Below are 27,146 nucleotides of genomic sequence, written 5' to 3'. Positions count from 1 at the left end.
TTATTAGCATTGCTCACCAGGTGGTGCATTAGTTACATCAGGTGAGCTTACATCGACATGTCATCGCCACCCTAACACATGGTGTGCATACGGTTCACTTTGGGTGTACACATGCCATGGATTTGGATAAAATGTGATTCAATATCTCCATTATTATGGCATCATGTGCATTTCCACCGCTTTAAAAAACCACCTGTGATTTGCCTATTCATCCATCCTCACCCACAACCCACGGACGCCACTGGTCTTTTTATTGTCTCCACAGTTTTGCCTTTGCCAGAATGTGGCCTGTGAATGTGTGTGAGTGTGTGTACCTACTCCATTAAAGACTAAGTCTCACAGATTACAAGAGTATGATTACATCATTGAATAGATATTTGGGGGAAAAACATTTATTTTCTGATTTATCATGAAATATGTGCACATGATATAAATTGCTACACAAAACTGACATAAAATTGACATGAATTTCATATTAACTGTTACTGATGTTTTTATACAGATTCTATAGCTCAAATAGTGCTTTCATCAATACTGTCTCTTCTCATTCCTATTTCAGTTCTTTTATTCTCATTTTATACTTGATGTATTTATGATTTCAAGAGGTTTATTGACTGGTTAAAGCCAGTAATTGTGAGGTAGAGAAATCAAATATTGGTCTTATTTTCAGAAAAGTACGAAACACTTTGATTGTTTTCACTCTACCATATCCATGTCAGGAGCAAGTGTTAGGTGAGAGGGACAGTCGGTTCCTGATCCGGTCGCTCACGCATTGACGACCCTCTGCCCTACCATTGGGGTTGTTAGCCACCTCAGTCCTTCACTCCAGTCTCAACCAACCGAGGCGGGACTTCATCTGTCCCAGGAGTTTGGAAAGGAAGGAGGTGGCTCGGCCAGTCACTTCTCTCTCCTCTGAGCGTAGGTGCTGCCCACAGGATGGCTTCCTTCTTGACGGCCCCTGGGGGCTGTGTGTGTAATAGTTCCAGCTCCAGCCCAGTGGGCAATGCCTGCCCACACCCAGCACCTCCTGTGACCAGGTAAGTCAGGCTGTCTGCATCAGGCATTCCAATACCACTTGTCTATAGGTATCAATCACTGTCTCCATTTATTAGATTTAATAGTAAAAAGAGGTACTATTCTGTTATCCCAAATACCTGATTTATTGGTTCAGAATTTGGGCCAAAAAAAAAAAAAAAAAAGAGGTGTGTTATTTTATGCAACCCTCTCCACCCTCAGGAGATTATGTGTGACATGATCGGAATCCTCATTAATTTAGATTTCTGTGAAGAAAATGGCCTGAAGTGGCTTTTATCCACGGCAGCACTGCCATCTCATCTGTGATCACCAAGGGCTCTGGGCAGGATTCCTCCGCTGGCTCAGAAGTAGGTCAGCCAAGGCTCGCTGTGATTGAAATAGTTTAAGGGCGGAAGATTATATTTAAATGATCCTTAAAATGAAGCGAATCCATTAAGCAGGCTAAGTCACTTAAGCAGCAGTTTTGGGGGTGAGCTATGATAACCCCGGTGTTTGAATATTCTATAGTGTCATCATCTCAACGTCTGCTTCCGGTCGGAATTTAAGATCACACACAGAGGGCTTCTGGAACGTGAAACGTGCACTTAATGCCCTTAGCTATTCTTGAATCAGATCAGGGAAAGTGAGAAGGCAATGCTTACAGTCAACACGTCTTTAACGGGTGCGAAGTGCATGTAACAAGCGGAAAGAGGGACACAACGTAAATCAGAGTGGAGCAGGCCGCAAAGAGCCCGTTCACCGAGGGAAGGAGGGTGGCCAGCACACGCGATTGACTGTAAAACACCAGGCAACAGTGCATTCGTCTTTCCGGCGCACAAAGTGCCGTGGGGACTGGGAGGAAGGGGTGCTGCTTCCATCTGGGCAGAGGAGGGGCGGTGGTTACGGGGGCGGGCAGGAGGGGGCCGGAGCCAGGCCTCGGAGGATGGGTGGATGATGGTAGGTGGAGCGCGGAGGAACCGAAGGAACAGCAGTGTGGAGAGACCTTTCCTTAGACTCCAACAGGCCACACCAGCCCGGGAGGTGCTGTCAGTACACAGAGGACACAGGTGTGTAAGACGATGAGCCAAGACAAGAACGGCTCCACTTCCATGACCTGGGGGCACGCAGGGGGTGAGAAATGAGGGTTAGATGGTGCATTAGGGCCAGTTCCCTGGTGGCATTAAGTGTCCAATGAAAGAGTTGGGGCTGCATATTCTTTCTATAAGTGGAGAGCTATGGAGGGTTCTTAGCAGCCTTAAAAAAATCATTGGTCTCCTTGCCCTCCAAAATAGTCCTCTAGCACGAGAATAAATCATCCTGGTGGCATGACTCAATGGTTGAGCATTGACCCATGAACCAGGAGGTCATGGTTTGATTCCTGGTCAGGGCACATGCCTGGGTTGTGGGCTCCATCCCCAGTGTGGGGCGTGCAGGAGGCAGCCGATCCATGGTTCTCTCTCATCACTGATGGTTCTGTCCTCTCACTCTCTGAAATCAATAAAAACACATTAAGAAGAAGAAGAAGAAGAAGAAGAAGAAGAAGAAGAAGAAGAAGAAGAAGAAGAGGAAGTCAGAGGTGAGCGAGGTAGAACAAGGTTTGTCTAATCACCTGAGGCCATGAACCAGCCGGTGTGGAGGTCCAGTGGCCGTGAAACAGAGAGGGGGCGGTGAGGGGCCAGGGAGGGAGCTGAAGAGGCATCAACAGTGAGGAGGGCATCAGGCAGAGGGGTCAGTGAGGGCGAAGAAGTACGCTCCTTTCTCTAAAGACACCAGGCGACTCCTCCTCCCTCCTCCTCAGCGCTGGCCCGGAGCCGGGAAGCACCCTGGCCTGTCCCCCTCATGGTTCCAGGTCACTTTGGCCCCTGACGCTCAGAGCCCCAGGGGGCAGCCTCATGAGAATTCCCGGAGCCAGATGGCCGCTCGCCGCCTGCGTGGCCTCTCCCTCCTGCTCAGCCTGAGCTTAAACAGTGTCGGCGAGAATCAGCAGACCCCCCACACCTCCGGGCCCTGCCCCCCGTAACTGCCCCTGGCCTTTCCCAGGTGGCATCAGTGCTGTTCCAGTGGGGCTCCGGGGGTGGGCTCTCTGACTCCCATCTGTGTGCCCCGGCGGCTCTGCTTCACCCCAAGCTCAGGAGTCACTGACAGGATGGCTTTCTGTGGCCCAGTGGCCTGCAGCAGCGGAAATGGCCCAGTGGGTGCGTCCCCCGAGGCTGACCCGTCTCCCGCCTCTCGCCCTCAGTGGTGCCTGGGGCCCACCCGCGGCCGGACTCCGCCTGCGAGTGTGTGTGGTGAGTGGCACCAGCGCCTCCTGGTGAGGAAGAGCTGGGCAATGCCCCCACCAGGCTGGCATTTTAAGAGCGACCAGACGCCTTCCTCAGTCTGAAACATCACCCCCCGCCCCCCGGGCACCCCGCCGGAGTCATGCCCTCAGCCTCTCAGCCTTCCTCCCCCAAGGCAGGCTCCACATCTGCGCCTCTCACTCGGATCGAGTCTCTCGCGGTGCCGGTGCCTATCCTGTCCCAGGGACACACGGGGTTTACATGCGGTGACATCCTCATCGATCAGGCCCCGGCCTCCTGGCTCTGATTGTGTGACAGTCCGTTCACAGAAGCCCCGGGCGGCGGCGGCGCTCAGAAAGGCTCAGGAAATAGAACGTCTTCCCTGGGAATCAGACTCCTGACGGAGCGATCCGGCTCTCGTGACGCAGGAGGAGGCCTGAAGGTTTGGCCCCTTGGGCAGAAGTGGCTGACCCAGGATCTGGGGGGCGTACAAACCCAAATCAGCCATGCTGGCTGGACCCAGGACAAAGCACTTGGAACAGTCTGAGGTTGGTTTCCAGGCACTCATTTCAGAAAATGAAGAAGGGGTATGATGTAAGTCTATATTTTCCCCCTTGGACTAAAACACATGTAATTCAGAGTGGAAACCATAGAGCAATCAAATCATTCTCTCCTTCTTGGATACAACCATGTAAGTGGAGTGAGCGGATATAAATAAAGCTTTAAAATCATAAAAAATATCGAATAAAAAAGTGCAAATACCTAAACTCTTATAATCAACAAGAATTTGTGAAACACCCAGTAGGTGTAAGGCACTGGCCTGGGGACAGGCCACGGCTCCCAGACCACAGTCGCATTTGGGCTGAGTGAGTGTTGACATAATCCCGTAGCTTTGATTGCCCCCAAATCGTTGAGAACCATAGTTATCCATTATAGTTGGGTGAGTCAAGATAAGTCATTAGTCGTTTAATGTATCAGTTAAACTAACATGTACTCAGCTCTGTCTATGCATTATGCTCTGCTCTAGGAATTAAAAATAACATGACTAATGGAACAGATAAAACTCCCTGCCCTTCACAGGTTCCAGTTTTGGTGGGAGAGTTGGAAAATAAACATAGTCCCACAATAAATGTATGACAGGCACAGGATTGTGTTAGCAGCTAAAACATTCTGTGGATTGTGTTGGATTTTTTTTTCTTTAAATAGCAGCTAGAAACAACTCTACTTTTTTTTTTTTTTTTTTTTTAAATATATTCCTTCTCAGGAAATTTGCTCCTATGACCTTTCTGAGAGTACTGTGGTTCTTGTCATTCCAAATGTCCAGTCAGGTTGGTTGGAACAAGGGTAGAGATCTAGTCCAGGTGGGCTAACTTTTGGGAATTTAGAACACCTCCTGTTTGGAGGACTTGAAACAGGAGGGGACAAATGTGAGCTGGAGAAGATGTGGAGAAGGAAGGAAACAGGTTTCAGGACTGAGAGGAGAAATTAGATAAAGTATGTTAATTTGAGATGAGCTATGCATAAAAAATCTACATGAAGATATCACACAGGCATTAGATAGGGTGCTATCAGCCATAAGAGTTGGTACAATTCCAGTGAGATGTTTAAAAGAAGTAAACGGGGTCAGGGTGTGTATGAAAGATCCAAGTTGTAAGGAAATCTAAAAATAGAACTTTAAAGTTGAAATTCTATTTGAAGGCAGTCCTAGGTGTTTAATGCTCACCGACAATGGGCAGAACAAATGTAAATATTCCTACAGCGATCCACTTTCAACTCAGGCCTTCCAGAAAACAATACAAAAAATATTAAATTGTTAAACCTTAAAAAAAGAAGAAGAAGTGGGCGCCATAGGTGGCAATCATCAGCAAAGGCAGACAGGATTCTAAGACCAACAAAACCCTAAAATGTCACCAGATTCGACATGCAGAAAAATATGAAAGAAGTGTGTTTATAATCCTTAAAGAATTAAGAGGGAGTTGTATATTTGAAAGGGCAAAGGAGACTTAAGAGCATATGTGAATCGAATGGAAGGTCTCGTAATACAAACACAATACATACAACTGAAAATTCAATAGTCAAGGTAAATAATAACTTAGGCTGTTGAGAGGGAATTCATGAGATGAAAGGAGCTGGAAGCATTAATAAGAATAAAACTCGACAGAGTCCAGTGGTACCAATAGTCTTTCATATGAAATGGAAGCTGAAGAAATGAAAACGAGGGAAACAGAACAGATTTGTCAGCAGGTGTTTGGATATGGGAGAGGAGAAATACTTTGAACAACAAGAACCACCAGATTCGCAGCGCAGTCAGCATGCCCCTGACCGTCGGGAGAAGGTGCATGTTGGCTAGCCGCCTCATGCTCTGTTGGAAGCCCCTGTGCCCCCAACTGTAATCTTCTCCAAAGCCTTCCAGGCCCAGCGGTGACACCAGGGCGCTATCCAGGGTGCTGATCCAGGGTCCATCGATCTTATCCCTTGGTTCCCAGGTTCCTCCTGTACGGTATTTTGTGTTGCTGCCACAACCATCAATCTGAGGCACTTAGTGCCAAATGCATCTCAGGAGGCGGTAAATTCTCGTCGGGATGTTAATGGCATCTGAAAGCGTCATCATCGCTCTGTGGGTTATTTTTCGCTACCGGCATTATAAATCAAATCTGCCCCTGGCATTGTTAAACCAAAGAAAAAGGGGATTTAACTGCATTTGGTAATTTTAAAAATAAGAGTTTAAGGAATAAGCTAGTGGTACAAAAATAACAGAAACTTGCCACTGTGTATTCAGTGAAACAGGGGGAAAAAATCATTGGCTTTATCTTCCAAGTTTTACATCCACAGTGAGAGTTTCTCTTTAAGTGTTTAAGTTATTCTGTTATTAGACCTACAGTCTCACTGGGGGGAGGTGGGTGACATGGGGAATGGACTTGAAGAAGTGCACACCTCTAAGAGACCTACAGAGTGAGGGAAGTCTCCTTCTTACATGGTCTCGGTGTTTTACCAATGGGACAGGCTATGCAGACCGGGAAGGCATGCTAGTTTCTAAAGGATGCATCTTTATGCTATTAATAGTTATTAATTTCCCAGTCTGAAACCTAAGATAGCTGGTGTTTTGCTTTCAATTGAGATGTATAAAGTCACAAGAAAAATGTTATTCCCACTCTAACAATGACAAAAAGCCAATAATCAACAAAATCCTAATTGTCTGGAGTCTTTCAGAGATCAGAGGCCAGAGGCAATACAAAAAACTGAATTCCCCAAAGTGGCAAGCTGTCCAAGGAGACACAGCCATAGGAAGAGACACAGCGGCGGCCCCACACAAGTAGGCAGAAAGAAAACAGATACTATTTTAACAAATTCTTGCTTCCAGATGAGGATGAATATGAGAGTTTAGAGAAGGCCAGCAGATTAGGAGTCAGTAAACTTTCCCTAAAAGGGTCAGAGAGTAAATATACTGGAAGGTGAGGGGGTATTTTTTGTTGTCAGGAGTGGGATGGAAACTCATATCTCCATGGAAGAAGCATGTTAGGATTTAAAAACTATGAGGTCTACGCTGCCTGTGCTCAGCTCTGCTCTTGTAGACAGTAGCCATGTATGAGGCACAAGCAAATTAATGTGTCCTTGTTCCCAATAATTGTATGGACAAAACCAAGTGGCAATCCCCCAGGCTATATTCCTGATCAAGCGCCTCCCATTGATCAAGTGGTCCCACGTGCCTGAGTGATGTGGGCTTGATAGAGTTCAGGTGCATGTAACTGAGTAGGATTGAAAACCACGAGAAGGTTGTTAACATCTTGACCACGCCCTTACTTTGCTTCCTGGAATCTGGCTATAAAATTAAGACACGGCTCAAAGTCTGTGGTGCTGTCACTGTCTCCATCAGAGAGGCTCTCTGTCAGAGAGGACAGGGTCCCATGGAGACCCAGTTTTCATTCCCTTGTCTGTCTTTTCTCAATCCTTCACCACCCCCTCTCAGGGTCACTGAACCTGGCTGAGCTGGTGTGGCAGATAGGTGCCTGGGGCTGAGTATGTCATGGCCATACTCAGGAGAGATCTCCGAACTGTCACTTCTTTATAGGTGCTACTGCTGTAGGACCAACCCAAGCATCCCGGTGACCACTCCCAAGCATCCCGGTGACCACACCCAAGCATCCTGGTGACTACACCCAAACATCCTGGTGACCACACCCAAGCATCCTGGTGACCACTCCCAAGCATCCCGGTGACCACACCCAAGCATCCCAGTGACCACACCCAAGCATCCCGGTGACCACTCCCAAGCATCCCGGTGACCACTCCCAAGCATCTCGGTGACCACACCCAAGCATCCCGGTGACCACTCCCAAGCATCCTGGTGACCACTCCCAAGCATCCCGGTGACCACTCCCAAGCATCTCGGTGACCACACCCAAGCATCCCGGTGACCACTCCCAAGCATCCTGGTGACCACTCCCAAACATCCCGGTGACCACTCCCAAGCATCCCAGTGACCGCTCCCAAACATCCTGGTGACCACACCTAAGCATCCCGGTGACCACACCCAAGCATCCCGGTGACCACACCCAAGCATCCCGGTGACCACTCCCAAACATCCTGGTGACCACTCCCAAACATCCCGGTGACCACTCCCAAGCATCCCGGTGACCACACCCAAGCATCCCGGTGACCACTCCCAAGCATCCTGTGGCCCAGGGGCTGCTCTTGGTCAGCAGGGCCATCGACCGGGAATAAGACCTGTCAGACACTGAGGTCAAATGAGACCTGAGGGGCTTGCTCTGTCTGCCAGCACCTGTCACCCAGAAACCATCCAAAATTCATTAGCTGCTGCTACCAATGTCTGCTTAAATTCCTCTCTTTCCAGGGCTAACCCTGCAGGTTATTCTGGTTAACACAGCTCCAGTTTAACCCAACTGACACAGAGTAATCTGCCACAGTGTAATCTAGTTCAACAGGGTGAGGTACCCCTAGCCAAACTGGCCTGGGAGTTTGAACTGAGTTGTTTGGAATATCTGAGCCTGGTAAAGGAGCTCTGCATGGCACTGTTTGGCTTTAAATTCCCAAGGCCTTGAAGTTTGGTGGCTGGGCCTGTAGCACCTAAAACACGGTGCCTCTGGGTGGAGGGTGACTTGGTGGGTGTGAGGCTCCAGAACCTGGGGAACGTGCAGCCTGCTTTGGAGGGAGGGTGTCGGTGTTCTGGATTTTGGCCATTTTAATGGGTGTGCAGTAGCACCTCACTGTCTGAATTTGCAGTTCCTTAGTGTCATATGATTTTGACCATTTTTATATGTGCATTTGATATCTCTATATCTTTCATAAAGTGCCTTTTCAGATATTTTGCATATGTTTTACTTGGGTTGTTTGTTTTCTTATTGTTAAGTTTTAAGTATTCTTTGTGTATTTAGCATACAAATCCTTCATGAGATGTGGATTTTGTAAATATTTCTTCCCAGTCTGCAATTTGTTTCTTCATTCTCTTAACAGTGTCTTTGCAGAGTGGACATTTTCATTTTAATACAGTCCAAATTTTTAATTTTGCTTTTGTGGATTATTCCTTTGGTGTTGTATCTAAAACTTATAATCAAATCTAAGGTCTTAGATTTTCTTCTATGTTTTCTTTACTTGTTGTCTTTACTAGAGGTCTGGTTCATCAAATTTGTGCATAGGTAGGGTCCCTAGGCCTGGCTGATGTTCAGGGCCAATCGGGGCCTTCCAACTGCCAGGCAGGGCTTTCCTACATTCTGTACCGCCCCCTGGTGGTCAGTGCATGTCATAACAAGTGATCAAACTCCCGGTCTCCTGGTTGAATTCCCATGGGGACACTTTGCATATTTGCCTTTTATATATATATAGTAGGGGCCCAGTGCATGAATTCGTGTACATTGACAGGAAATGTGGGCTGCAGGGCTGTGGTGGGCACAGGGGTGGGTCTCGGCCCAACCTCCACGCTCCCACCTGCCCCTCCTGCCTTGGCTCCTGGTCCCCTCTCTGTCAGCAGCCCAGCTCCTGCTGTCGCAGATCCCATGCACTGATCGTGTCAGCCCCGCTTCTACCCACTGATGGCACGGAGGGATTGGGGCCAGTGCCAGCAGCTGGTGTGAGCAGGGTTGGCACTGTCAGTGAGTGTGAACAGCGGCTACCACCCCAATTGCCCCTCAGGAGCATGGGAGGTAGAGAAGCCCTCAGGGGCAATCGGGGTCAATAGCCACCACTTGCAACCTCTGATGGTCCTGAGTGATCGGGACTGGTGCTGGGTGCCAGCAGTGGGTGTGAGTGGCAGCTTTGGCACTGGCTGTGTGTGCAAGTAGGACCAGCGCTGACAGTGGGTGCCAGCACCGGTTGGGATCAAGGTGTACGGGAGCAAAGAATTTTCAGTAACCAGCAGAGGCTCACCCCGATGACAGCGACTGGTGCCCTACCTTGGTCTGGTGCCCCCGCTCACCTGCTCCACCATCCCACCATGGCCAATGCCCACCATGTTTCACGTACATCCCCTGGTGGTCAGCACACGTCATAGGTCATAGCGACTGGTTATTCGGTTGTTCCGGTTGTTCCACCGTTCAGTCTACTTGCATGTTAGCCTTTTATTATATAGGATAGAAGATTGTCTTGTCTAATTCATTTTGAACTCTTTAGCAAAAACACCCTCTTGTGTTTACACTACTGTAAACACCATTTGCTCCAAGTACTCACCCTAGCAAGTTAGAATATTATAAAAACAAACAAACTGGGCACTCAATGAAAGGCGACATATATTAAAAATAGACGTCATGTGCTTGCAGAGATCACCAAAAACAACAAGAACAACACAGAATAAAGTCAGCAGGATCAAGAACTCAAAATCAGAAGCGCCGGGGAACCCTATAAACTCAAGAATTGCCACTAAATCCTGAGAGCTCCTTAAGATTTCCCTGGGTGAGGAATGGACACTTGACCCCACTTAATCTGAATATCGAGAGACAAGTCAACCCTGGCAGTTCAGTTGTCATTAGAGACAGGACCTCTGTGAAGGCTTCCTAGAATCACTGTCTTCATGTTACTGAATCAGAAGCCGTCGCAGAGCAGCCGGCCGGTGAGGGAGAAGGCAATGGCGTCAGGGAGGGCCGAGAGCAGGCCTTCCTCCTGATGGCATGGCGCAGCGCAGGCCCGCACCATTGTCTGCTGAAGGGCTGCCTCCCGCATCCACTGATTTCAGAGCAATTAATCCCCCGAGCAGGGCTTCGGCAACAACAAGACAGAATCTGTTTCAGATCCATCTCCCCGCCGTTCTCCTGGAAACGCACGGGTTTCAACAGCGGTGTAATTCTATCTGCAGCAGCATTGTTATAGCACAATTACCCCGGAACTTCAGCTACTTTAGGAAAATCAAATCATAATGTGTTTTAATGTTCCCTCTAAATTAAGACTCTTTCCGATCCTTCTTCCTGGAGGAAATGCGTTTTTTCCTGACTCTACAGCGAGCGCTCCATCCATCAGCACCACCCAGCAAGCTTTGCTGCCCGCCGATCTCCTTACCTCTCACCACCTCTCCCGCGGCCAATGGAGCTGCACCCACCGCGGACACGGCCCCACAGGAGAAGCCGGGCATCCACGGGGCTCCCCATGGCCCAGGCCATCTCGCTTCTTTCTAGGCCACCTTACTGTTCGAAAAACAAACACCTTCTGTTTCCAGAGCCTTCCACGGGCTCTCTCCCATGCATTTCCCCATTTATTCTTATATGGGAAGCGGGAAGGCAAAGGGTTTCCTGTTTTTAAAGATGAGGAAACAAACGCAGAGGAGCGAACTGGGTGGACCGAGGTCCGAGGGCTGGTGCGGCACAGAACGAAACCCGGCTCTCCCCTTTCTCCCTCTGTCCCTCTGCTTCCCACAAACAGGGCTTTGGCGGAGAAATGCTGTTCGCGGGGATAGTTGTCCTCCATTCCAGCAAACCCACTTAGCAAGGTTCCCAAGTACCCGCTCTCTTCAGAGGCTGCTGTGCACATTTTTGGAAAAGGAATCGATAATGATTTAAATTATGGGAAAACAATTTGCAGGACGCCACGCTAACAGGGAGCCCGGGAGGCTCAGATTCCTCAGGAAGAGAGACATATTTAATATTCACAGGCACAGTCCACAGTCCTCAGGCCGATAATTAATAGCATTGTGACAGTGGGCTGTGTTTTATTAGCTGAGAGCTATTTTGACTTGCTTTTAACGCGCAGATTTATATATATCGATGGCTGGAGTGATTCATAATGCCATTCTGCGATTACACTACCCAAGTTTCACTTCAGATTTCAAACTAAACCATTAATTGTGTCCCCGCGTTCCCTATCGGAGCACAGCGACACGGATTTGTCTTCTGTGCTCATTGTGCATGCGGAGCGCGAGCAGACAGCGGCGCGGGCGGCGTGCTCGCTGTTGAATATTTATGGACCCAGCAATGATCGGGAGGCACGGACAACAGCACCCGGCTCCTCTGGGCCTGTAAACACCGGGTCAGCACGGGCCTTGTCGTCCGACACCTGCTCCGCGCTCACCAGCAGGGAGCTCCCCCGCCCGCCCGCCGGGCTGCTGGCCCGAGGTCACGGGTTCGCACCCCCGTCTTCCCGCACACTGCAAGAGGGCAGTAACATGGCTGGGAAATTAGAATTAAGCATCTTACCAAGAATGGCCTCCCATAGCCGGCGAAGTTCCGATGCGAAAGGGTGAATCTGGCTTCTTTTCATCCCCCCGGTGGGGGGGGGGGGTTAGGCAGGCCGAGGCGGACCCCCGCAGGGACAGAGCCACACCAGGCAGAGCAGCGCAGGAGGGTGCGCGCAGGTGAGAACAATCCTGCGATCCTGGCTCGGAGTTGTGCTGAGGTCCGGGCGCTCCTTCCCCAGGTGTCAGTGAGCGCACACACCTGCCCCACATCCCCAGCCGGAAGGAGCCTGACTAAGGGGGCCAGGTGGCCCGGGGTCACCCCAGAGCCACCGCCTTTGGCTCCGCAGCTCGATGTCTCCTCAGGTTAGGGCTCTGGGCACGCGGTGCTGAGTGCAGCCGCCACTCCGCTGGCGGGCTTCAACTCTTACTCCAGCCCCCTCCACCGCTTCCTTAGATCAGCTTCACCTCCGTGGATACAGGATGGGGGTTATCGGAGGGAAGGGGGTGGGATACAGGATGGCAGTTACTGGAGGGAAGGGGTGGGACACAGGATGGTGGTTACCGGAGGGAAGGGGTGGGATACGGGATGGTGGTTACCGGAGGGAAGGGGGTGGGATACGGGATGGTGGTTACCGGAGGGAAGGGGGTGGGATACGGGATGGTGGTTACCGGAGGGGAGGGGGTGGGATACGGGATGGTGGTTACTGGAGGGAAGGGGGTGGGATACGGGATGGTGGTTACTGGAGGGAAGGGGGTAGGACACAGGATGGTGGTTACTGGAGGGAAGGGGTGGGATACGGGATGGTGGTTACCGGAGGGAAGGGGTGGGATACGGGATGGTGGTTACCGGAGGGAAGGGGTGGGACACGGGACGGTGGTTACCGGAGGGAAGGGGGTGGGGAGGAGTAGAGGGTAAAGAGGTAGAATATACGGTGACGGAAGGAGTTGACTTCGGGTGGTGGGCCCACAGTGCAATGGGCACCCAGATGACGCACCCAGAATTGTCCACTTGAAACCTATGCGATTTTACTGGCCAGTGCCCACCCCAACCCATGTTATCAGAAGTGAATAGACACTCTCTTGGTAGCACATTTGATCTTAGCCACAAGAGATGATCTTAAGTTATTCCTTAAATAATTCTCCACTCATCAGATCCTCTGTGTGTCATTAAAAATTCCTCCTCTCCCTTTTTTGACCTCACCCTGCCCATTCGGAATGAGGGTCCCTTTGAATGTTGACTCAGTACCAACTGTAGTATTTGATGGCAGTGACGTTGCTTTCTATATTCAAAATGCCCAGCTGTAAGGGGTGGGGTCAGGCAGCCTTTCACAGGACCCCCCAGGAGGACAGGCCCTGTGTTTGGGGGAGGGTGTGGGAGAGCTGCCCTGTGGTTTGGCAAAGGGCCGCCCCTCCGGCCTGTGAGCCATGGGAGGGAATCTCAGGGAAGATTTCCTGCTCGGGCTGCTGCGGGCGCTCCGCTCGGCGCGCGTCCGTGTTTGTAACTGCGAGTCCCGATGCCCGCGCTTCCCCTTCCACTCACAACACGAGCTCCTTGGCCGGCGGGAGGAACCTCTGCCGCGCAGCTACACTATTCGCTCGCTGCTGCTATTTTAAACCCAAATCTGTTTTGCACTTCTTTAGCGCGAGGCTCTTAGATTGTTATATAAACTGCTACTCCATGAATTTCCCTTTTTAGCTCACTGGAGACAAATGCTCAATCCTCGCCCAAGTGCACTGATGGATAAGTGAGATGCCGAGGCGTCCAAGAGCAGTTGAGAATCCTATCGGGAATGTCCTGAACATTAGAAACGTATTAACCTTGCTCATGGCTTCTGGAAATGCCCATAGTGTGACCATGTGACAAAGGTGCCTCTCCCCTTGACCTCCTCCTCCTAATCAGCCCGGGAACCCTCCTCCTGGGTGTTCTTCAGGTACAAGCTAATCATTCGGCGTTACTGCCTCTATCGGGGCAGCTCTCACACTCTGGGCCCGGCTCCAGTCACCTAGCGCCAGGTCCCTGCAGCCCAGCATGCTCCTGTGCCCAGAGCTCCCTGGCCTACTCGAACTAGTCAGTCCTAAGCCTTCCGCCTTCCACACCTCTCCTTCCTGAAGAAACACAGTAGAGGCCCCTACCCAGGGTCTCCCCTCCCCCTGCATGTGCCCCCAGACATGGCCTGTGCTCTCCTCATGGGAACTGAGAGTATTAAACTACCTTTCAGTGGGAATTATTTCCTCATCAGTTGGCCTTACTGCACCTCAAATTTCCTGTTACTGCACCATCATCATTTAAAATGACAACCCAACTGGAGACTGGGGGCTGTCTCTCTCTACTTCCCTGTGCCTTTCTCTATAACCAATTTTGGGCTTAGATTACTTGAATTATTCACCTATTAACCCATTGCTATGTCTGCAGAGGACATAGCACGAGAGATAGTTGTACCCAAAAGCCATTTCCCTTCCCACATCACTTGTAGTCCTTGGCTCCTGAGTCTTAGTTAGAACATGAAAATATGCTGATACACCTATTTGCAAAGCTAAACTAAGTATGTGCACTTCGCAATTTCTTCTCTGTCTCCATTTGTTTGGTCTGTATGTACATTTTGCTGAGAGGAATCTGATGTAATTGCTGTGGTTAATCTAGAAGGAGGGCAAAATGCTATTGACAAAATGAAAATTAGTTGTAGTAATATTTTTTGGAAGGTGTCTGCATTTTTATTTATTTATTTATTTATTTATTTATTTATTTATTTAGGTGTCTGTAACAATGTAGATTTGATTACTACTGAATGATTTTGATGGGAATCTAACTCTTCGAAGCTGAAGTGAGTTTATAAATTCTGCTGCACTCTGCACTGTCAGGGGTGAACCTGAGGAGCAGTGGTGAAGGATTGAAGAACCCAGACAAGAGAATATAGCTGGGGCCAGGTGGGACTCAGTTCTTGGATGAGAGACAGCACCACGGCCTGCAAGCTGAGTCTTTATTGTATGGCCAGATTCCACGATGCAAAGTAAGAGCGTAGTTAAGATGTTTACAATGTTCTCACGGGTTTCTGAATCTACTCAATTACATGCACCTGAACTCTATCAAGCTTTGTTTTGGCCGCACCTGCTGCTTCTCCCGCAGCCTACATCACTCAGCCACCTGGGACCACAGGTTCAGACCATAAGGTCAAGCTTACAGCCATAGCCTTTGGCTCTAATTGTGCCTGAGACTTGCACATAACTTTGCCCAAGAGGATGGCACCCTCTCATTAATCCAAGGCTTCAACCTGTCCAAACGCTGTAGCCGCTCTCTGTACAAATGAGACGGGATGTTTGCTAAGGTCCCACTGTGCTTTTCCAGTACCTTCGGTAAGCACATGAGGAGCAGATGGGCCCAGAGGTCTTGCCTAAATTGAAACCAAACATTTAGTTGGCATTGGAATGAGGGCAGTGTCCTCTGCACCATGATCACTGGGCTTTCGGTTTGCATTTTTAACTATCACTTGTGATGTGTCCTCCAGGATATGTGAACTTTCTTCCACTTACAAAGGGTGTTTATTGAGGCAAGAGTGAGTCTCCAGAATAATAATCCACTTCTTCTGGACATGGAGGCAACTCCAACATAATGGTAAACTCACAGGGTAGTTACTTAAAAGCAAGTAAGAGTAATTATTTGGTTGTAGTTTTGTTTTTTTTTTTGTTTTTGTTTTTTTTAATCCTCACCCAAGCATATGTTTATAGATTTCAGAGGGAGGAATAGAGAAAAAGAGAAATATATCAGTTGTCTCCCATATGTGCCCTGACTGGGAATCAAACTGCCACCTCTGGGTGCAAGGAATGACACTCCAACCCACTGAACCACCCTGCAGGGCTGGTTGTGGCTTTTCATAAACGTCATCTGTCTTTACAAATGTCTTTCACTATTTTTGATCAATACTGTTTGAAGAAGCTGTTCCACTTGAAAGACTTCAGTAAATTGTGTCTGCTCACTCAAAACATACGCCAGAGCAAGTGAACCCTAACTGTCATAGACATGGCTGGAAGGATGCAAGTATCAATATCAGCTCCAGACCTCGGAGAAAGGTAACTGTTTATTTAAAACTAGAGGCCCGGTGACAAAATTCATACCTGGGGTGGGAGGTGGTCCCCTCAGCCCAGCCAGCATCCTCTCTACTCTGGGACCCTTAGACCGGGGATCAGGCCTAAACTGGCAGTCAGACATCCCTCTCACAACCCTGGACTGCTGGCTCCTAATTGCTCACCTGCCTGCCTGCCTGGTCACCCCTAACTGCCCCCCTGCCAGCCTATTCACCCCCAGCTCCTCCCACTGCTGGCCTGGTTGCCCCCAATTGCTCCCCCTCCTGCCAACCTGGTCACCCCATGCAGCCTGCTTTTTCAGCCATTTGATCATCCCTCACTAACCCTCCCCTGCTGACCTGGTCGTAGGCAGCCATCTTGTGAGGGCGTGCTGGTTAATTTGCATATCACCTCTTTATTATACAGGATTGGTTACTGGGGGTAAGACAAAAGGAAATGAAATCTCCATTCCCCATGATGTTCCAGGATAGAAGCCAACAGCCTTTGGTATTCAGGACAAAACATCTTGAGAGTTCAAATGTTAATTGTTAAATATTGAGGAATTTTGCAAGCCTCCTGCTCAACAGAATTTTATTAATCATTCAATTACATAAACTTACAACCAAATCAATTATTTTAATGCGAAGGCAATAAGAACGCAAAATGTCCTTCCCCGGTTACTCTACTGTAACGGACTGGCATCCGTGTTCTGGGGGAGGGTGGCTATTGTCCACGACGTGGGGCCGCGGCGAGCAGCGCGCATCTGCGCCCTCGGGCCGTGTCTGTGCCGGAGTCATGTGGCCGCTTGGCGTCAGCCACGGGGAGAAGCCCCGCGATAGAAACCAGCACCTGCTCGCGTTAGGGCTCGGCTGCTGTTGCGTTGATTGTTCGGCCATAAGAAAGTGTTAAAAAAAAAAAAAGAAGTCAGGAGAGCGAATTAAACGTAAAAGCACTTAGTGTTTGTAGCCACTACATTATAAATGTCACCATAACGTGGGAATGCTATTCCCGTGTTCAAACTGCCTTCCGAGCGGAAACGGAGTCACGCACAGGGGGAGCAGTGAAGTGCCTGGTGCAACCCTGTTACTTAACCTTGGCCTTGCTGTCATGTGGATGCACATCTTTTCTGTCCAATCTCTTTACTCGACATTAAACAAAGGGCTGTGCAATAATATTGGGTTAAGCCGTGTGGAATTTTAGATGCAAATCTTAACCAGTATTCACGCCTGGACCACACGTGGAGTCCATGGCAACCAGAGGTTCGCTCCGGAGACATTTCTCCAAAACTCAGCAGCAGCGTTCTCTGAGACTCCATTCGCCGAGGAAACGAACACTAGGGCACAAGGCAGCGTATTATCTGTAAGGGCTACTCATCCTTTGCTGTAAATTCATAACAAACTTACGCACGTGCCTACATCTGTCTGCACCGAACTCTTCCTCCTCTGGGAGCTGGATGTCCCCCACGGGCAGGCCCTGCTGCGGGGACCAGGGCACTCACCCGGAAGGAGAGGCCCTGGTCCGTCCCCCACGGGGTCTGTTCCACGTGCCAAGGTGTGTGCAGTAACACCGCTCACGGCTGGGCAGGTCCCGGTGGGCGGGCCATTCTGTGGGACAGTCTTTAGACGATTGACCAACTCTATTCAGGGTCCCCCGCCCCCAAATGGACATGAGGCCTCTGTTGGTGTCTGCAACAGTCCTCCTCCCCCCGACCACCTGCAGCCACTGGGATGGCCCCGGGCGCCCTCGCCTTGAGTTTCAGTCCCTCTCTCAGGGGTTTGTACATTACATATTTCATATACAAGAGAGACTGAAACTTTAGACACATACTCTTTCCATCAAACGTCCCACCAGGACAAATGCTCCTCCTGTCCTCGGAGACACCTGAGCCACAGCTCTGTGTGCCTGTCCTCGGGAAGCTGTTCCTCGCTGCTCAGATGGGGGAGCGCGCAGGCGTCACGCACGGAGACCTGGCAGCGCGGCAGGTGGGGAGTGGGTGGCAGGGGAGGCGGGCGTACCCACCTGCCATGGTTTCCATCGGTTCACCCACGGAAACAGCGCCACGCAGCCAGGTGGACCGCTCCGGCAGATGGAGCAGCCCCCTCCTTCTTCCTCGTCCCGAAACCAGCGCCCCCGCAGGCTCCGCACCTGTGCTCAGCCACGCGGCTCTCCCGGGAGAAAGCCCTGCGTCCTCGCGTGGCCCCGCCTGCGCCTGCACTCCGGGAAGAGGAGCGGGTGTCACGCAGGGTCTCCTCTGCCAACGTCTTGCCCAGCTCGCCGGGACCCGGGAGCCCTGCCACCAGATCTGGCAGCACTGCCTCGGGGGGCACAGCGGTCAGCACAGTGTCCGCTCCCGCCTGCCCTGTCTCCTGGGGGTGGGGCGCTCCCAGCTGGCGGGGGAGTAGCGGGGCTGTGCTTGATGCCCACACTGCTCAGAGTCCCGGTCTTCATTCTGCATGTGGACAGCTCACTAAGCTGCCGGGAGATGCTTCTGTTCTGGTCGATTGATCACACTGACCTTTGGTATTGGAGGGAACGGAGGAGTGGGAGATACTAGACAGTGAGGGGAGGGGAGTCCCTGGGATCCAGCAACTGCAGGCCCAGCAGCCACGGGCCCAGCAGCTGCGGGCCCAGCAGCCTCAGGCCCAGCAGCCACGGGCCCCGCAGCTATGGATCCAGCAGCCTCTAGCCCAGCAGACACAGGCCCAGCAGCCACGGGCCCAGCCCGCACATCAGGGGCGTGCAGTGTGCTCCGCTGGCCAGAGTCGGGACATGGACTCAGCTTGCTCTGCGCTACTGAGAACACCCTCCCCCAGAACCCCAGACTCACATGGATGCTGTTTTACCGAAAATTTCCCAGGGAACTTCACAGTGAAAATTTATTATCCCAAGGAAACAGTGCTTTAAAAATTCCTTTTCCTCTCTGCAGGCATTTAGTAGGCCACGATCACTAACATAAAAGACTCATTTTAAAACTGTAGAAATAAATTACCTGTTTTGTTCTAAAATCTTAAACTCATTTCTTTGTAAAAACATCACGTCCCCTTGGGGGCCCTCACCAGAGCACCTGAGGTTCAGCCCCCTGGCCACGCGCCCGCGTGCAGGCGAGGACACAGCCGTGTCCCGTGTGCAAGGCCCTTGGCCCTGCCGTGGCCGAGGGCACTGACTCCAGCAGCCCCGGACCAGCGAGCAGGCGCACCCTCAGGTAGGTCCCTGCTCACGTTACTGAGGCGGGAGCGGCACTGATTGGCACGAGGCCTGGTTTGCTGATCGGGTATGTAAGGTGCCCCTGCTTCCCGGCATTTGTCCAGTTTGGCTCAAATAAATTTTAAAAAATTCTTCCCGTGTTTGCATGTTTCTTACATTAACCGTTACATTCACGGTAGATGGATGTTTGCTGGGACATCGGTAACACTGGGACACATAGAGCCCTGTCCTCCCCCTCCCCCTCCCCCATCAATCTGCCAGTGAGGATTTAAAAGGAAGCATAACAGACTGCACATTTGGGTTTCCATTTTGCAAGCGGGCCATTACTGATGGAATTGACTTTTGACCAAAATCCGCAGGTTTTCAGAATGTATTACAAATCCCCCGCCTTCTGGAGCAAATGCTTTCCGGTCATCAGAGCAGAGAAATGAGAGCCCTCCTGGATGCCCCGGCCAGATGTTCCGGGCGCAGATGCAGCACCCTCCGGCTGAGGACCATCCATCTGGCCGACAGCTGCCGGGGCCTCCTGCGCCTTCCGGGCTGGGCCTGGCTCTGGAGCAGCAGCCTGGGAGGGAGAGGCAGGCAGGAGACACTGCCAGGTAGGAGAGGCTGTGGATTAGCTGCTAATGGGGAGGATAATCACGGTCTTTAGCGCCATAATGGAGAGAAATGGCGTCCCTGAGGGCAGACAGGAGTGAAAACAGCCTTGCCCATTAAGATAATGTGGCTGATCTGCCACTTGCAGGCGTGTGTGTGTGTGTGTGTGTGTGTGTGTGTGTGTGACGGGAGGTGGGTGGTGCAGATACACCTATACCACACACACACCTGCCCCACCCACCTCCTGGCACACACCTGGAAGGCCGGACAGGACCCCCAGCTGGAACCTCTACCCATCAGCACTTTCCCACGGGCACCAGGAAGCACCTGGGCCCGTTCTGGGCCGGGTCAGAGCCTCCCGTGACCAGGAGCCTCTGCTTCGGGACAGCCTACCCCTGGGCAGGGCACAGGGGTCGGAAACTGTGGGAACTGGTCTTCATCCCGCCATCACTGCCTCCACGGTGGCACTTCAATGCCCTCTCTGACCCTCAGCTCCTGGACATTGTGAACAATCACACTTGGTCCGAAGACGTGTTGTGGTGAGATAGTATGAACAGAAGGCATCTGACGCCACGCCTGCCACCAGTAACAATTCACCTACCGCCAGGCCTGCCACCAGAAGCAGTTCGGTACACATCAGAGCGGCCTTGGTTAGACCTCACACTTCCCTTCTCCAGAAGATCCCCGTCTCCCCTCTCCTCCCCGGGCACCGACCCCCCTAAGCTGCACAACCACAGCGATTGCCTCGAACAGCATGGCCTCCTGCGGGCCCAGAGGCAGCCAGAGGCAGCGCGGAGGCTGTGCTCTGAGGGCCGCCCGCAGCGTGGGAGGAGAGCGGTGGGGAGTGAGTCACGGCTGCATAATTACGCCTCTTCCTGCTGGCGATTAGGGGTGTAAATATCGGCGCCACCAAATCCCAGGAACCTGCAGGCTAATTGGGCTGCACACATGCTCCGCTCGGCGGAGGAAGGCGCGGGCAGTCAATTAGCTCTGATGGGCACGCGCGGGCCCCGCCGCCCACACCTGCCGGCCCAAGGTGCCGCCTTCAAAGCCAGGCTCCCGGATGGCATCTCCTCAGTTCCCAGAAGCAATTTCCGCCCGTGCTGCTGCTCTGCCGCTGGAGCTCCGTTTTCAGAAATGTTGTTTCATGTTGTTGCTTCGGAGAAATGCTGCTTGTGAGGCAGCGCGGCGGCTGCGGGGGCTCAGCAGAGCCTCGGCCACAAAGAAGCTCACTTCCTAACGGGGGAGCCCGGCACAGATTAAAGGAGAGACTGGAGGAGGAGAAACGGGGAGGTGGGGAAGGGGGAAGGGGACTGGGAAGGATGGGAGACAAACGGGCCCGCTCAGAACGGCTGAGCCTTCAGCTCCAGCCTGAAATGGGGGTGAGGGCCAGCGCCTCCCTTCCTTCCCTCCCAGCGTCTTACACTGTCTTTCTCTCCTTTCTCCCGAGGGGCGGTCACCTCCAGGCTGTCACAATGCCCAGGCTGTCACAGTGCCCGGGGACCAGTGAGGCGCACAGAACCCTCACAGCCCCGTGGGTGTCCGGACAGTAGAGAGTGGAGGCAGCAGGCACACCAGCGTCTGTCCAGCACCTGTCACCGAGGCCGCTCTCCCCTCCCCTAAGCCTCCAGGTCCGCTGGGGCGCCGGCCTCGGACGGAACATCCTCCAGCCGCTGGGGAGACAGTGGGCCCCGGAGGGGTGGAGGAGGGCAGCGCTGTCCTGCGGACGTTGTGAGCCCACCGCCCTCAGGGGGCGCCGAGCCCCTCCTGTTCTGTGGAGGCGGCGGTGCGGGCCTGGGTCTGAGCTCTCCGGGCGGAGGCAGAGGCGCCGCAGCTGCCCGGTTCCCCCCGGCGAGGAGACCGCACCCGGAGGGGCATCTCCTGTGCTTGGTCGGTGTGGGAGCTGCCGGCGGTGCTGTCCTCTGTCACGTCCCCATAAAGGAGGGCCAGGAAGGGCACGTGGAGTCACCGCAGGCACAGTGGTCGGCAAACTCCTCAGTCCACAGAGCCAAACACCAGCAGGACAATGATGGACATTTCTTTGGAGAGCCACATTTTTAAAACTTAAACTTCTTCTAACGCCACGTCTTCAAAATAGACTCGCCCAGGCCGTGGTATTTTGTGGAAGAGCCACACTCAAGGGGCCAAAGAGCCGCCTGTGGCTCTTGAGCCGCAGTTTGTCAACCACGAGCCTACGTCATAACTCAGACTCTGCAACAGACACAGTGGACACCTGCCTCCTGGCAGCGCTCGCGCTCTCTCTCTCTCTCTCTCTCTAATCTCTTACACACAGAACATGCTCTCCCCCACGATGCTCTTTGTGGTGCAGCCTCCAGGCCTTCCCCCGGTGGCTGGCTGGAGCGAACCGGACGTGTCTGCTCTCCGGGAGGGTGCGGCCCCCCTGCAGCTGGTGAGGACTGGTCTCCGGGGAGCGGGAGAGGAGGTGGCAGCGCCCGGGACAGGCGCCTGCGCTGGCCCGGCCAGGCTCCCGCTCCCCGCTCAGGGAGCTCCCCCTTTGGGTACCAAGAAGGCAGAGCTTCCACCACACGTCCATTTCCCCTTCTCAAGGTCGGGGACCCCCACTGTCCCCCTAATCGAGTACTTGAAGTGCAGGCACTTCTGTGTGCTGCCTGCTGCCTCAGTGTCCTAGCTCACCCGCCCATCAGGCTCTCAGCGGGCACGGCTCGCTGACCTTGGCAGCTGAGTCTTCTCGCGCTTCCTGCCGCAGGGCCTGCTCTGTGCCCCCCCCCCCCACACACACACACACATCCCCCAGGAGACACGTGTGTCCACTTCCTGCTCTCGGGTGCTCGCCACTGAAGACTTGGGACAATCTTTAAAAAAAACTTCATTGTTGAGAATATTACAGATGTCCCCCTTCCCCCACTGCCCCCTCCACCACCCTGCTGTCCGTGCCCAGAGGTAAGATCTTCTGTTCATCTCTTCCTCCCCCACCCCCTTCCCTCTGAGATTCGTCATCCGCTTCATGCTTCCGTCCTCTGATTCTGTTTTATTCACCAGTTCACTGGACAATTCTACTTTGTTCACTAGATTTCTTGTTTATTTTGATTTTTAGATTCAATTGTTGACATCTATGTATTTGTTGCCATTTTATTCATATTATCTCCTCTTCTCTAAGAAGGTCCTTCAGCCCTAACCCGTTTGGCTCAGTGGATAGAGCGTCGGCTTGTAGACTGAAGGGTCCCAGGTTTGATTCCCGTCAAGGGCATGTATGTACCTTGGTTTCGGGCACATCCCCAGTAGGGGGCATGCAGGAGGCAGCTGATGGATGTTTCTATCGCTCCCTCTCCCTTCCTCTGTGTAAAAAATCAATAAAATATACATTTATAAAAAGGCCCTTCTGCGTTTCACGTAATCCTGGCTCGGCGGTGATGGGCTCCTTGAGCTCTCTTGTCTGTGAAGCTCTTTGTGAGCTTCGGTTCTCAGTGAGAGCGTTGCTGGGCGCAGTCACCTTGGTTGTCGGCTCTTGCTATTCGTCACTTTGGAGAACCATCTTGAAGTGTCAGATCCTTGTGGATGGACTGCGTCACTCAGCCTCTGCCTCCATCATCACGTGGCCTCCTCCTCCCTGTCCCCTTCTCTCTCACAAGGATGCTTGTCGTTGGTCCAGGCCCACCCTCCTCCGGGACCATCTCGTCCCGAGCTTTGCATCTTCCGTCTGCAGCGCCCTCTCTCCTGAATGGAGCCACGTTCCGGGTGGAGGCGAGCGTGTCTTCTGAGAGACTCCTCTGCAGTGGCGACCGGCATCAGGAGGTGATGGGGGTCATGTGAGGTGACAGTGCGGTCCTCCGGCTTCCCCTCTCAGCTGTGCTCTGAGGTCTTTGCGGCACGATGTGAAGTGACTGCCAGGAGGAACTTTGCACCCTTTTTAGGTTAAAAAAGTCTCTGCTTTAAGTTCAAGAATATCAATGAATACACAGGTATGTACATTCAATGGTATGCTTGAATGTGTGTGAAAATTCATGCCATGTGTGCCTGCGTGTCCATGAGCTTGTGCGTGTGCATCTGTGTGCACATGTCTGTGTGCATTTGCTCACATGCCTCTGTAAGGTAGGCATATACAGATCACAGTTTTTCCTGCAAATCCATCCGGCATCTCCAGGAAGCAGAGCTGTGAGAACCGCTCAGGGTGTCGCTGTTTAATCGGCTCATTTCAAGGTAAGTGGACGCCACACTCCGCCCTGAAGTGCAGAGAAGCAGGTTAATGATGGCGGCGGGGGAGGAAGTTTTCAAAGTTTAGCAATTCAGAGGCTTTGCTTTCTCCTGCTGCTCCAATTGCCTGGGTAGCTCATTACCACCGCCTCTGCCGCTCACACTGCGCCTCCTGTGCTTCTAGACGTTTCCAGCGAGCGTTACAAGAGCTTTACATATGGGTACCTGACTACCTCAAAGAAAACTGAGCAGAGAGAAGTAGTAAGGAGACTTCAGAATTATGAAAATAATTTGGTCCCCTGACAATTTGTATGCCTTCTTGACTTTTGCATGATAATTTGCATGTAGTACATTTGCATATGCAGAAAGTCAGGTGTCTATAATAGCTCTCGTAAGATTACCTGCATAATAATTGGCCATGCCTTTGTTTTTCTCTTTTCACTGAACACTGAGGGTTTTAAGGTCGGAGACCGAATATCATTGTGTTGTCAATGTGTCCTACGATCTCTGGTCCAAAGGAGATGCTTCATGAGTGAATGAGGGGATGGATTTGAGATCTGTGGAGAGCTGCTACAGAGATTGGACAGGTCCAAGCCTCGGGCTAATGAGAGGGCACGGTCCTCTCATGGCCACGTGCAAGTCCCAGCCTGGAGGGCGGAGCCTCCAGCACAGTGATAGCCAACAGCTGTGGTTGTGAGCTTGGGCCTGTGGTCCGAACACCTGGCCCCAAGTGCCTGAGTGATGTGGGCTTGATGGAGTTCAGGTTCATGTAGCTGAGTAGGACTGAAACCCACGAGAATCTGTCCAAATGCTGTAGCCGCTCTCCACAATCACAACCTACCTGCACTTCAGACGCGTTTTGGAAATAGCTGGCGCTGAGCACATTTAACAAGCGTAAGGCGGGGAAGGGAAGGAGCGGGCGGTGCTCTGAGCAGAAAGAGGCCGGAAGCGGAGAGCGCCCTGAAATGATGAAAGTCAGACACCAGGTCTCAAAGGCATCGAGTCAAGGCCACTCGGAGCCAGGGCTGACCTGGCGCTGGTCACTGATGGCGCCTCCAAGCGACGGTGCTCCACGGCCGAGTCCCGCAGGCGCCGCTGAGCCCGTGTGGTGGGTGTCTGAGCGCACAGAGAGCCGTAGCTTCTCACTCAGCGGTGCCTTCCTAGGGGTAAGGCCGGTGGCTGCTCAGAAAGCAGCCGGTATCAGAGGCCGTTTCCGCCAGCTCGGTGGAAATGACGTGCGGACGGAGCCTCTCGGTCCTGAGATCCAGGCTCCAAACAGATGTGAGCGGAGAGCTGCTCGGCCTGTCGGGGCGAGCAAAGGCACCTTTAGAGGAGGAAGTGTGGTTGTGTGGCTGCGTGACATCCTCACTCCCACCCTGACTCCCTCTGAAACCAGCGATGTCCCGGAGGGGGAGGGGAGAGGGGAGGGCGGCCCGGGCTCCTCCATCAGAGGATACGGAGCCTTCAGTCCAGCAGAGGGGACTGGGCACCAGCAGGTGGGATGTTCGGACTCGGGCTGGGCCTTGGCTGGCAGAAACGGCCTCTGATTCCGGATGCTTTCTGAGCAGCCTCTGAGTGAGGTGCTACTGCTCTCTGTGCGCTCAGACACCCACCACCGGAGCTCAAGGACGCCTATGGGACTTGGGCCGTTGCGCACCATCACTTGGTGGTGCCTGTCCTTGGACTTGCCAGTGATACCCTACACCTTGGACCCGCGGCTCCCGCACTGGGCACAGAGCAAGCTTGCTCACCTCTGGGAGCGGCGACCTTGAGGAAGGTCACCAGCTGGCTTCCGTTCCTCCTGCTGTTTCATGGACGTGACTTTCCCCTCCCGCTCATCCCCAATCGCTGTCTCATATTTCACGGGAACCGCTGCCTCGCCTCCCCCTCTCCCCACAACGGGCATGGGGCCCTGGGTGCCTGCAGCGGGGTGGGGAGGCCTTGGGGGAGGGGTACCCCTAAAGGAAGTTACTCCAATGGCAGTGAGCGCTGGTCCTGTTCCCCCTGAGACGGTAACAGAGCCTCACACTGTGCGAAGAGGCAGATGGGCCAGAACGCTCGCCTTGATCTGGAATTAGCAGCCCCACTTTCTGATTATGCTAATCCGAGGAGAGTTTAGCACGGAGCATATGTGTTTGGGTTCCGGATGTTTCTTATTTACAAGCAAAACTAAATTTAGTTTCCGTTTCCACTTGCTGGGGCCATTTTTGCTGGTTTTCACAACTTGTTTGGGGCCCGAGGAGGCATCCGGCTCCCCCTCAGCGCGAGGCCCAGGCCCGAGTTTGTCATTAGCGCATCGGAGTGAACACGTTGGCGAGACCCATTCCTCCAAGAATCGAGTCCCCGCCCGAACCATCACTCCTATTCTTCCATCCAGATCCACTGTTCCTCAGACACCCCACAGCCTGCAAATCGCCGCCTCATGCCTATGGATGTCCAATGGTGTATGAAACGTTTTCTCCTACTTTTATTTATTTTAAAAAATATATATTTTATTGATTTTTTACAGAGAGGAAGGGAGAGGAATAGAGAGTTAGAAACATCGATGAGAGATAAGCTGCCTCCTGCACACCTTCTACCTGGGGAGGAGCCTGCAACCAAGGTCCATGCCCTTGACTGGAATCGAACCTGGGACCCTTCAGTCCGCAGGCCGACGCTCTATCCACTGAGCCACACCGGTTAGGGCATTCTCCTACTCTAAAGCCTTCCTTTCCAGAGCCCCTGTAGGCGCACACTGAGCTTGAGAGGAAGGTAGCGAGGTTTCCCACGCACCTCCTCCCGCACATGCCCAGCCTCCCCGTCTCAAGGCCATTTCCCAGACCAGAACTTTGCTTTCCTGAGGATAAATCCACACAGGCACGTCAGAATCGCTCCACATTCACAGCTTACCTTAGGGCTCCCTCGTAGCATTGCACATTCTATAGGTTTGTACCAAAGTAAGAGAGCATAGCCAGCGTGTGATGTTATGGAGTATTTTATTGCCTTAAAAATCCTCTGTGCTCCGCTCACTCATCCTTCCCCCAAACCTGCCGACCGCTGAGCTTCTGTATGGTGACCAGTTCCATCTTTTCCAGAATGTCACCGAGCTGGCGTCACAGCGTGGGCCTTGTCCAACGGCTTCCTCCTCTTAGGAATGTGCACGTGTGTCTTCCCCGTCTTGCCATGGCTTGTTTGCGCATTTCTTTTTTAGCACTAAATAGTATCCC

Source organism: Pipistrellus hanaki (assembly GCF_964339955.1).
Source record: "Pipistrellus hanaki genome assembly, chromosome: 7".
Classification (NCBI taxonomy): domain Eukaryota; kingdom Metazoa; phylum Chordata; class Mammalia; order Chiroptera; family Vespertilionidae; genus Pipistrellus; species Pipistrellus hanaki.
This window is presented reverse-complemented; position numbering follows the sequence as displayed.